We start from the raw sequence: 11,634 nt of genomic DNA, 5'->3' as shown, positions 1-11,634 counted from the left end.
AAGGCCCTCCACCGTTGCACAGTCTCAGCCCTGCAGGCCTCTTGGAACCTGCTAAGAGCCATGTCCAGACTCAGCCTCAGGGATTGAGAGTCCCGTCCTCTCCTGCCTGGCAGACTTTGGCCCATCAACTCTGAAGGCTTTGCCTCAAGTGAGGCAGGACTGAGGAGAAGGAATAAGTGGCAAAGGGGGCCATGTTCTTGGCCTGTGCCCAGAGAAGTGAAAACTCTACCCTGGGTGGACCTGTGATTGCCTCCAGGTTCACACACCAGGCCCTGACTTTTCTATTAAAGTTTCAGAGTCAGGCCAACACCTCAAGCCACCAGTGAGTCCCAGGCTCATGGGGGAGAGATGGGAAAGGCCTTCTAATGGAGAGGTACATATTGGTCAGAGAAGTGGAGGGATGCGGTTGGTCTCTCCCACGCCTTTGACCGCAGTGACCCAGCCGAGCTGGAGGTTGTGGTCAGGCAGGGAGCTCGTGCAGGAGGCGCATGGGAAAGTAATGCGGACCGACCCACCCTTTTGGGAAGGACTCCTTTCCTGAGGCCTCACCACGGCTTTTCTCTCTGTTGTTTCTTCCAGACTCATGGCGAACTGCTTCTACAAGATTCTCTTCTCCAACAGCAACAGGTAAAGGTCCCTCCACCCTCCTAGGGCTTCTCTCTGAGTCTGAATACGCCTGGGATGGAACTTCCAGGAAGGGGCTCCGCGTGGGCCATCCTCATCCTTGTCCCTTCGGGTGGTGGGTCCAGAGGAGGGTCTCTGACCTGGTCCTTGTCTGACATGGTTGGCTGATGACTTGTCTCCAGATTGCTTCTGGGTGGAGTCTCAGACAAGGCCCTATCCCGTTGCTATGGTCTGCCCCGGAGGCCTCCTGGGACATGCGGAGAGCCAAGTGAAGGCTCATCTACTGGGGATGAGAATGCCCGTCGTCTCCTGTCTGGCAGAATTGGTCCCATCAACTCTGAGGGCTTTGCCTCAAGTGAGGCAGGACTGAGAGGAAGGAATAAGTGGCAAAGGGGGCCATGTTCTTGGCCTGTGCCCCGAGACGTGAAAACTCCTGACCATTTCCTTTGTAGACATGGTTGGCTGATGTCTTGTCTCCAGTAGGCTTCTGGGAGGAGGCTCAGCCAAGGCCCTCCACCGTTGCACAGTCTCAGCCCTGGAAGCCTCTTGGAACTTGCTAGGCCATGTGCAGGCTCAGCCTCAGGTGATGAGAGTGCCCGTCCTCTCCTGTCTGGCAGACTTGGTACCATCAACTCTGAGGGCTTTGCCTCAAGTGAGGCAGGACTGAGAGGAAGGAATAAGTGGCAAAGAGGGCCATGTTCTTGGCCTGTGCCCAGAGACGTGAAAACTCCCCCCTGGTTGGACCTGTGATTCCTCCAGAGCTGCTTGTGGCTCGCAAGCTGCAGTTTGCCGACCACGGTCTTAGGGGAAATGGTTTTAGTTTTTGCCCATTGAGTATGATCTTGGCTGTAGGTTTGTTATATAAGGCTTATATTATGTTGAGGTATGATCCTTCTATTCCCACCTTGCTGAGAGTTTTTATCAAGAAACTGGCTCATGGGGGAGGGATGGGAAAGGTGTTCTGATGGGGAGGTACATGTTGCTCCAGAAGTGGAGGGGTGCGGTTGGTCTCTCCCCAGCCTTTGACCACAATGACCCAGCCGAGCAGGAGGCTAGGTCAGGCAGGGAGCCTGTGCGGGAGGCGTATCGGAAAGCCATGCTCTCAGACCCACCCTTTTGGGAAGGACTCCTTTCCTGAGGCCTCACCACGGCTTTTCTCTCTGTTGTCCCTGCCAGACTCATGGAGAACTGCTTCCACAAGTTTCTCTTCTCCAACAGCAACAGGTACAGGACCCTACACCCTCCTAGGTCTTCTCTCTGAATCTGAATCACGCCTGGGATGGAACTTTCAGGAGGAGGCTCCGCATGGGCCATCCTCATCCTTGTGCCTTCGGATGGTGGGGCCAGAGGAGAGGCTCTGACCTGGTCCTTGTCTGACATGGTTGGCTGATGACTTGTCTCCAGATTGCTTCTAGGTGGAGGCTCAGCCAAGGCCCTATCCTGTTGCTATGGTCAGCCGTGGAGGCTTCCTGGGACATGCTGAGAGCGATGAGCAGGCTCATGCTTAGGGGAATTTAGTGCCTGTCATTGCAGGTCTGCCAGTCTTGTTCCCATCAAATCTGAAGGCTTTGCCTCAAGTGTGGCAGGCCTGTGGAAAAGGAATAAGTAGTAAAGGGGGTCATGGTCTTGGCCTGTCCCCGGAGACATGAAAACTCCACTCTGGGCGGACCTGTGATTGCCTCCAGGTTCACACACCAGGCCCTGACTCTTTCTATTAAAGCTTCAGAGTCAGGCCAACATCTCAAGCCACCAGTGAGTGCCAGGCTCATGGGGGAGCGATGGGAAAGGTCTTCTGATGGGGAGGCACATGGTGGTCAGAGACGTGGAGGGATGCGGCTGGTCTCTCCCACGGCTTCGACCTCGATGACGCAGCCGAGCTGGAGTCTTGTGGATAGGGAGGGAGCACGTGTATGAGACACATGGGAAAGTCACCTTGACTGACCACCCTTTTGGGAAGGTCTCCTTTCCTGAGGCCTCACCACGGCTTTTCTCTCTGTTGTCCCTTCCAGTTTCGTGGACAACTGCTTACCACAATGTCATCCTCTTCTCCAACAGCAACAGGTACAGGACCCTACACGCTCTCAGGGCTTCTCTCTGAGTCTGAATCACCACTGGGATGGAACCTGTCAGGATTAGGCTCCGCATGGTCCATCCTAATCCTTGTCCCTTCGGATGGTGGGCCAAGGAGGGTCTCTGACTAGTTCCCTGTCTGACATGGTTGGCTGATAACTTGTCACCAGAGGTCTTCTGGGAGGAGGCTCAGCCAAGGCCCTATCCTGCTGCTATGGTCAGCCCTAAGGCCACCTAGGACCTGCTGAGAGCCATGTGCAGGCTCAGCCTCAGGGGATGAGAGTGCCCGTCCTCTCATGTTTGGCAGACATGGCCCCATTACCTCTGCTGGCTTTGCCTCAAGTGGGGCAGGACCGAGGAGAAGAAATAAGTGGCCAAGAAGTCCATGGTCATGGCCTGAATCCAGAGCCGTGGAAATCTTCCTGTGTGGCCCTTGTGGATATGGGGGGTCGCAGTCCTGCTCACCGCCCTGGGCAGTCCTTGGGCTCCCTACCTGGGAGAATCCTCAGAGCTGGCAGGACAGGATGTCCCGGGTCCTTTCCCTGTGATGGAGATGATTGTCTCAGAGTGTCTAACGCTGACCTCCTGTCCTGAGGCTTGGCTGTGAGGGAGGCCCTGTGTCTGGAACCTGCCTAAGGCCTGGATCTCAGCACAGAGGTGGAGGAGGTGTCCCTGTGGCCCCTGAGCCAGCTCACTACCACCTGGAGGGTGTCTGGGGATTCCTTCCAGGGCAGCTGGCCCCTGGGAGTGGTCGTTGGTAAGCGTAAGCACCTCCCCTCTCTGAGGATGGTGTCATCTGGGGGCTCCAAGACAGTGACACAGACGGGACAACCTGAGAGCACAGAGGTCCTTTGTGAAGGATAGAGAGAGTGGGAGGGAGCAGGAGGAGGAGGGAGATTGCAGGTGGCCAATGAATGGAAGGAACTAATGAGGCCCTCGGGGATGAGGTATTAGGACCCCATAGAAAACTTTAGAAATTGGTGTAAACTCTCAATATAAGAATGCGTCAAGGCTGAAACATCAGTGGGCGCATTGATTGACCCCATTTGGTGGGGTCATTCCCTGTTCATTCTTGGGGACAACACCAGGGCCCTGGTGGCCTGTCCCAGCCATGACACTGGCTTCCATACACTGGACAGGAAGTCCTCGGGTTCCGGGAGACAGGCCATGGAAAAGGGACAGAGGCCGTGGCTTTGGAAGGACTGCGAGGTTCGGGGCAGCACCTCTGTGTCCAACGAGAGGCCATGTGCATGGCATCAGCTCCGTTTGGAGAAGCTGAGTGTCATCAATCCGGGATGTGGGCCAGGCACCTGGGAGCTTGGTGTCTGACTGTCCGTTCTTTCCTACAGCTGCTCATTCCTCCACAACCTGGCCAGGTGAGTCCCAGCCACGTGTCCAGCGATGTCCCTCTCTCCTGCGCCCCTCTGCCTGTCAGGCCTCTCCAGCTCACCCATGGCTCTTTGAACCCCATCTGGATCACACTTTAGCCCTCTGTCTCTTTATCTATTAGGAGAAGGGGGATTCCAAAGGCTCTGTCTGTCCATCCTCCTTGTGAGTTCTCATCAGACACTTGGCAGCTGTCCCTGGGGAGAGTGGCCGATGGTCAGAGAAGTGCCTCCCATTCAATGAGGGTGACCCGTGACTCCAGGCTGAGGAGGGCTCTGTGGGATAGTGGACACTGATGCCCACTGGCTTTCTGATGATGGGACAGCAGTTTTCTGGCTTCTCTCCTCCTCTAACACCTGCCGCACCCTGAGGGCCAGCATGGTCACACCAGCATCCCTAGGTGGCAGAGACTGCGATCAGGGATGTCAATGAACATGTGATGGGGGTCCACTGAGTTCCAGGCCCTGTGATTAACTACATGATCAGTCACCAAGCCGTGACTCTTTCTATCTAAGCTTCAGAGTCAGGCTAACACCTCAAGCCACCAGTTGTTGCCTGGCTCATGGGGGAGAGATGGGAAAGGTCTTCTGATGGGGATGTCATGGCAGTCAGATACATGGAGGGATGCGGCTGGTCTCTCCCAGGCCTTCGACCCCGATGACCCAGCCGAGCTGGAGGCTTGTGGACAGGCAGGGGGCACGTTCAGGAGGCACGTGGGAAATTCATGTTGACTGACCCACCCTATGGGAAGGACTCCTATCCTCAGGCCTCACAATGGCCTTTCTCTCTGTTGTCCCTTCCAGACTCATGGACAACTTCTTCCAAAATGTCATCCATACCTGCCTCTCTTCAAACAACAACAGGTACAGGACCCTTCACCCTACTGGGGCCCGTCTCTTAGTCTGAATCACGCCTGGGATGGAACCTGACAAGAAGCTCCGCATGGGCCATCCTCATCCTTGTCCCTGTACGGGGGTGGGGCCAGAGGAGGGTCTCTGATCCGGTCCTTTTCTGACATGGTTGGCTGATGATTTATCTCCAGAGTGCTTCTGGAAGGAGACTCAGCCAAGGCCCTTCCAAGTTGCTCAGGGTCAGCCCTGGAGGCCTCTGGGACCTGCTGAGAGCCCTGTTTTGTGTCAGCCTCAGGAGATGAAAGTGCCCGTCCTATCCTGTCAGGCAGACGTGGTCCCATCACCTCTGAGGACTTTGCCTCAATTGAGGCAGGATCGTGGAGAAGAAATAAGTGGCAAAGGGGGCCATGGTCTTGGCCTGTCCCCGGAGACATGGAACTCCACCCTGTGTGGCCCTGGTGGATATGGGAGGGCGGCCCTGCTCCCTCCCTGGGCAATCCTGGGGCTCTCTACCTTGGAGAATCCTTAGACCTGGCAGCACAGGATATCCCAGCTATTTTCCCAGTGAAGGAGTTGAATCCCTGGCAGTGTGCAAAGCTAATCGACTGGCCTGGGGTGTGTTTGTGAGGGTGGCCCGTGTCTGAAAGCTACCTCTGGCCTAGAGCTTAGCACAGACATGGAGGAGGTGTCCCTGTGGCCCCGGAGCCAGTTCACTGCCACCTGGAGGGTGTCTGGGGATCCCTTCCAGGGCAGCTCTTCCCTGGGTTGGGTGTTGGTAAGGACCTCACTTCTGTGAGGATGGTTTCATCTAGGGGCTCCAATATAGTGAAGCAGAGGGGACAACCTGAGAGCAAAGATGTCCTTTGTGAAGGACAGAGAGTGGGAGGGATCCGGTGGTGGGACATGTCCTTTGGCCAATGAATGCAAGGAACTAATGGGGGCCTTGGTGTTGGGTATTATGATCACATGGAAAACTCTAGGTATGTGTGTAAACTATCAATATCAGAATGCGTCAAGGCAGAAATATCGGTTGACCCCATTTGGTGGGGTCATTCCCCGTTCATTCTTGGGGTCAACACCAGGGCCCTGGTGGCCTGTCCCTGCCATGGCACTGGCTTCGATACACTGGACAGGAGTCCTCGGGTTCCGGGAGGCAGGCCATGGCAAAGGGACAGAGGACGTGGCTTTGGAAGGACTGTGAGGTTCGGGGCAGCACATCTACGTCTACCGGGTGTCATGTGCATGGCATCAGCTCCGTGTGTAGAAGCTGAAGGTCATCAATCCGGGATCTGGGCCATGCACCTGGGAGCTGGGTGGTTTACTGTCCTTTTTTCCCCTACAGGTGCTCATTCCTCCACAACCTGGCCAGGTGAGTCCCTGACACCTGTCCTGTGACGTCCCTCTCTCCTGCGCCCCTCTGCCTGTGAGCCCTTTCAACCTGACCCATGGCTCTTAGAACCCCATCAGGACCACAATTTTGTGCTCAGTCTCCTTCACTATGAGGGTGGGTGGGTTCCAGAGGCTCCCTCTGTCCATCAACCATGTGAGTTCTCATCAGATACTTGGCAGTCGTCCCGGGGGAGAGCGGCCGATGGTCAAGAAGTGCCTCCCCTTCCATGAGGGTGACCCGTGACTCCAAGCTGAGGAGGGCTTTGTGGGATAGTGGACACTGATGCCCATTGGCTTTCTGATGACGGGATAGCAGGCTTCTGGATTCTTTCCTCTTCTCACACCTGCCGCAACCTGAGGGCCAGCATGGTCACTGCATCCCAAGGTGGCAGAGACAGTGCGGGGGATGGCGGTGAACATGTGGTGAGGGTCCTCTGAGTACCAGGACCTGTGCTTGCCCTCTGGTTCAAGAACCGGGCCCTGAGTCTTTCTATCCAAGCTTCAGAGTCAGGCCAACACCTCAAGCCACCAGTGAGTGCCTGGCTCAAGGGGGAGTGATGGGAAAGGTCTTCTGATGGGGAGGAACATGGCGGTCAGAGACATGGAGGGATGCGGCTGGTCTCTCCCAGCTGAGCAGGAGGCTGTGGACAGGCAGGGAGCACGTGCAGGAGGCACGTGGGACAGTCACGCTGACTGACGCACCCTTTGGGGAAGGACTCCTTTCCTGAGGCCTCACCACGGCTTTTCTCTCTGTTGTCCCTTCCAGTTTCGTGGACAACTCTTACCACAATGTCATCCACACCTACATCTTCTCCAACAGCAACAGGTACAGGACCCTACACCCTATCGGAGCCACTCTCTGAGTCTGAGTCACGCCTGGGATGGAACTTTCAGGAAGAGGCTCCGCATGGGCCATCCTCATCCTTGTCCCTTCGGGTGGTGGGGCCAGAGGAGGGTCTCTGACCAGGTCCTTGGTAGACATGGTTGGCTGATGACTTTTCTCCCGTGGCCTCTGTGAGGAGGCTCAGCCAAGCCCTATCCCATTGCTCAGTGTCAGCCCTGGAGGCCCCTTTGGATCTACTGTGAGCCATGTGCAGGCTCAGCCTCAGGGGATGAGAGGGCCCATCCTCTCCTGTCTGGCAGACGTGGTCCCATCACCTCTGAGGGCTTTGCCTCAAGTGAGGCAGGACTGAGGAGAAGGAATCAGTGGCCAAGGAGGCCATGGTCTTAGCCTGTCCCCAGAGCTGTGGAACTCCACCCTGGGTGGCCCTGGTGGATATGGGGGATGGGGGGCAGTCCTGCTCATCGCCCTGAGAATCCTGGGGTTTCCTACCTGTGAGCATCCTTAGAGCTGGCAGGACAGGATGTCCCTGCTCTTTTCCCCATGAAAGATGAATCCCTGGGCGTGTCCAAAGCTGACCGCCTGGCCTGGGGCGTGCCTGTGAGGGAGGCCCTGTGTCTGGAACCAGCTTCATGCCTAGAGCTCAGCACAGACATGGAGGAGGTGTTCCTGTGGCCCCGGAGCCAGCTCACTACTACCTGGAGGGTGTCTGGGGATTCCTTCCAGGACTGCTGGCCACTGAGTGTGGGGGTTGATAAGCACCTTCCCTCTGTGAGGATGGTGTCACCTGGGGGCTCTAAGACAGTAAGTCAGAGGGGACAACCTGAGAGCACAGCGGTTCTTTGTGTAGGACAGAGAAAGTCAGAGGGAGGAGGGGGAGGTGGGAGCTGGCGGGTGGCCAGTGAATGGAAGGAGCCAATGGGGACCTTGGAATGGGGGATTAGGACCCCATGGAAAACTCTAGAAATTGGTGTAAACTCTCAATATCAGAATGGGTCAAGGCTGAAACATCAGTGTGCGCCCCATTTGGTGGCGTCATTCCCCGTCCATTCTGTGAGGTCAACACCAGGGCCCTGGTGGCCTGTCCCAGGCATGACACTGGCTTCCATACACTGGACAGGAAGTCCTCGGGTTCCGGGAGGCAGGCCATGGTAAAGGGACAGAGGACGTGGCTTTGGAAGGACTGTGAGTTTTAGGGCAGCACCTCTGCGTCCACCGCGAGGCCATGTGCACGGCATCAGCTCCGTGTGTAGAACTTTGGCCCTCTGTCTCCTTAACTAGAGGGGGTGGGGGATTCCAAAGACTCCAACTGTCCCCTTTCCTTGTGAATTCTCATCAGATACTGGCGGCCGTCCCGGGGAGAGTGGCCGATGGTCAGAGAAGTGCCTCCCCTTCCATGAAGGTGGTGACTCCAGGCTGAGGAGGGCTCTGTGGGATAGTGGACACTGATGCCCACTGGCTTTCTGATGACAGGACAGCAGGCTTCTGGCTTTTGTCCTCTTTTCACACCTGCTGCACCCTGAGGGCCAGCATGGTCACACCCGCATCCCAAGGTGGCAGATACAGTGCCCGGGATGGCGGTGAACATGTGATGGGGGTCCTCTGGGTACCAGGACCTGCGCTTGCCTCCTGGTTCAGTCACCAGGCCCTGACTCTTTCTATCCAAGCTTCAGAGTCAGGCCAACACATTAACCACCAGTGAGTGCCTGGCTCAAGGGGGAGAGAGGGGAAAGGTCTTCTGATGGGGAGGTACGTGGTGGTCAGAGACATGGAGGGATAAGGTTGGTCTCACCCAGGCCTTCGACCCTGTTGACCCAGCCGAGCGGGAGGCTGTGGACAGACACGAAGCATGTGCAGGGGGCACATGGGAACGTGATGCTGACCGACCCACCCTATGGGAAGGACTCCTTTCCTGAGGCCTCACCATGCCCTTCCTCTCTGTTTTCTCTTTGAGACCCATGGACAACTCCTTCCACAACTCCATCCATGACTTCCTCTTCTCAAACAACTGAAGGTACAGGTCCCTTCACCCTCCCAGGGCCTTTCTCTGAGTCTGAATCTCGCCCGGGATGGAATGGGACAGGAAGAGGCTCAACATCTTTGTCCCTTCGGGTGGTGGGGCCAGAGGAGGGTCTCTGACCAGGACCTTGGTAGACATGGTTGGCTGATGTCTTGTCTCCAATGGGCTTCTGGGAAGAGGCTCAGCCAAGGCCCTCCCCCGTTGCACAGTCTCAGCCCTGGAGGCCTCCTGGGACCTGCTAAGGGCCATGTGCAGGCTCACCCTCAGGGGATGAACATCCCGTCCTCTCCTGTCTGTCAGACTTGTTCCCATGAACTCTGAGGGCTTTGCCTCAAGTGAGGCAGGACTGAGGAGAAGGAATGAGTGTGGCCAAGGGGCCCATGGTCTTGGCTTGTCCCCGGAGACGTGAAAAGTCCACCCTGGGTGGACCTGTGATTGCCTCCAGGTTCACACAGCAGGCCCTGACTTTTCTAGTAAAGCTTCAGAGTTGGGCGAAAGCCTCAAGCCACCAGTGACTGCCTGGCTCATGGGGGAGAGATGGGAATGGTCTTCTGATGGGGAGGTACATGTTGGTCAGAGAAGTGGAAGGATGAGGCTGGTTTCTCCCAGACCTTCGAACACAATGACCCAGCAGAGCGGGAGGCTTTTGGACAGGCAGGGAGCACGTGCAGGGGGCACATGGGACAGTCACGCTGACCGACCCACCCTTTTGGGAAGGACTCCTTTCCTGAGGCCTCACCACGGCTTTTCTCTCTGTTGTCCCTTCCAGACTCATGGCAAACTGCTTCCACAAGATTCTCTTCTCCAACAGCAACAGGTAAAGGTCCCTCCACCCTTTTAGTGCTTCTCTATGGGTCTGAATCACGCCTGGGATGGAAGGTGCCAGTAAGAGGCTCCGCATGGGCCATCCTCATCCTTGTGCCTTCGGATGGTGGGGCCAGAGGAGGGTCTCTGAACAGGACCTTGGTAGACATGGTTGGCTGATGTCTTGTCTTCAGTGGGCTCCTGGGAGGAGGCTCAGCCAAGGCCCTCCCAGTTGCGCAGTCTCAGCCCTGGAGGCCTCTTGGAACCTGCTAAGGGCCATGTGCAGACTCAGCCTCAGGGGAGGAGAGTCCTGTCCTCTCCTGTCTGTCAGACTTGGTCCCATCATCTCTGAGGGCTTTGCCTCAAGTGAGGCAGGACTGAGGAGAAGAAATGAGTGTGACAAGTGGCCCATTGTCTTGGCCTGTCCCCAGAGACGTGAAAACTCCACCCTGGGTGGTCCTGTGATTTCCTCCAGGTTCACACACCAGGCCCTGACTTTTTTATTAAAGCTTCAGAGTCAGGCCAACACCTCACGCCACCAGTGAGTGCCATGCTCATGGGGGAGAGATGGGAAAGGTCTTCTGATGGGGAGGCACATGTGGGTCACAGAAGTGGAGGGTTGCAGCTGGTCTCTACCAGGCCTTCATCCCTCATGACCCAGCCGAGCGGGAGGCTTGTGGACAGGCAGGGAGCACGTGCAGGAGGCACATGGGGAATTCATGCTGACCGACCCACCCTGTTGGGAAGGACTCCTTTCCTGAGGCCTCACCATGCCCTTCCTCTCTGTTTTCTCTTTGAGACCCATGGACAACTCCTTCCACAACTCCATCCATGACTTCTTCTTCTCAAACAACTGAAGGTACAGGTCCCTTCGCCCTCCCAGGGCCTCTCTCTGAGTCTGAATCTCGCCCGGGATGGAACGGGACAGGAAGAGGCTCCACATGGGCCATCCTCATCCTTGTCCCTGTAGAGGGTGGGGTGAGAGGAGCGCCTCTGACCAGGTCCTTGTCTGACATGGTTGTTGGTGACTTGTTTCTAGGGGGTTTGTTTGGAGGCTCAACCAGGACCTTCCCCTGTTGTTCAGGGTCAGCCCTGGAGGCCTCCAGGGACCTGCTGAGACCCTGTGCTGGCTCAGCCTCAGGGGGGGGGAGTCTCTATCCGCTCATGTCTGACAGAGGTCCCATCCCCTCTGAGAGCTTTGCCTCAAGTCAGGCAGGACCATGGAGAATAAATAAGTGGCCAAGCAGGCCATGGTCTTGACCTGTCCCCGGAGCCTTGAATCTGCACCCTGGTGGCCCTGGTGGATGCGGGGGCAGTCCAGCTCACCCCATGGGCAATCCTGGGCCCCCTCACTAGGAGCACCCTTAAAACTTGCACCCTTAAAACTGCTCCTTTCCCTCTGATGGAGATGAACTCCTGGTGTGTCCAATGCTGACCCACTGCTGTGGGGCGTGGCCATGAGGAAGGCCCTGAGTCTACAACCTGCCTCAGGCCTGGAGCTCAGCACAGACATGAAGGAGGTGTCCCTGTGTCGTCCTCTAGGTTTCAGGACCGATTCGGCTCTGGCCCTGAGGCTGGTGAACGGCGGTGACCGGTGTCAGGGCCGCGTGGAGGTCCTCTACCGAGGCTCCTGGGGCACCGTGTGGGAC

General features: G+C 56.8%; 1 long non-coding RNA gene across 1 annotated transcript; it reads left to right on the top strand.

The window, feature by feature from the left end:
* Window positions 1-1,795: 1,795 nt before the first annotated feature.
* Window positions 1,796-11,628, top strand: LOC107185012. Its single transcript, XR_001515924.1, has 4 exons — window positions 1,796-1,848; window positions 4,044-4,070; window positions 4,884-4,943; window positions 11,528-11,628. It is a non-coding gene; the product is annotated as an uncharacterized LOC107185012 (long non-coding RNA).
* The last annotated feature ends 6 nt before the right edge of the window (window positions 11,629-11,634 follow it).

This window comes from Myotis davidii, unplaced genomic scaffold (genome assembly GCF_000327345.1).
Source record: "Myotis davidii unplaced genomic scaffold, ASM32734v1 scaffold2829, whole genome shotgun sequence".
Taxonomy (NCBI): domain Eukaryota; kingdom Metazoa; phylum Chordata; class Mammalia; order Chiroptera; family Vespertilionidae; genus Myotis; species Myotis davidii.
This window is presented reverse-complemented; position numbering and strand designations above follow the sequence as displayed.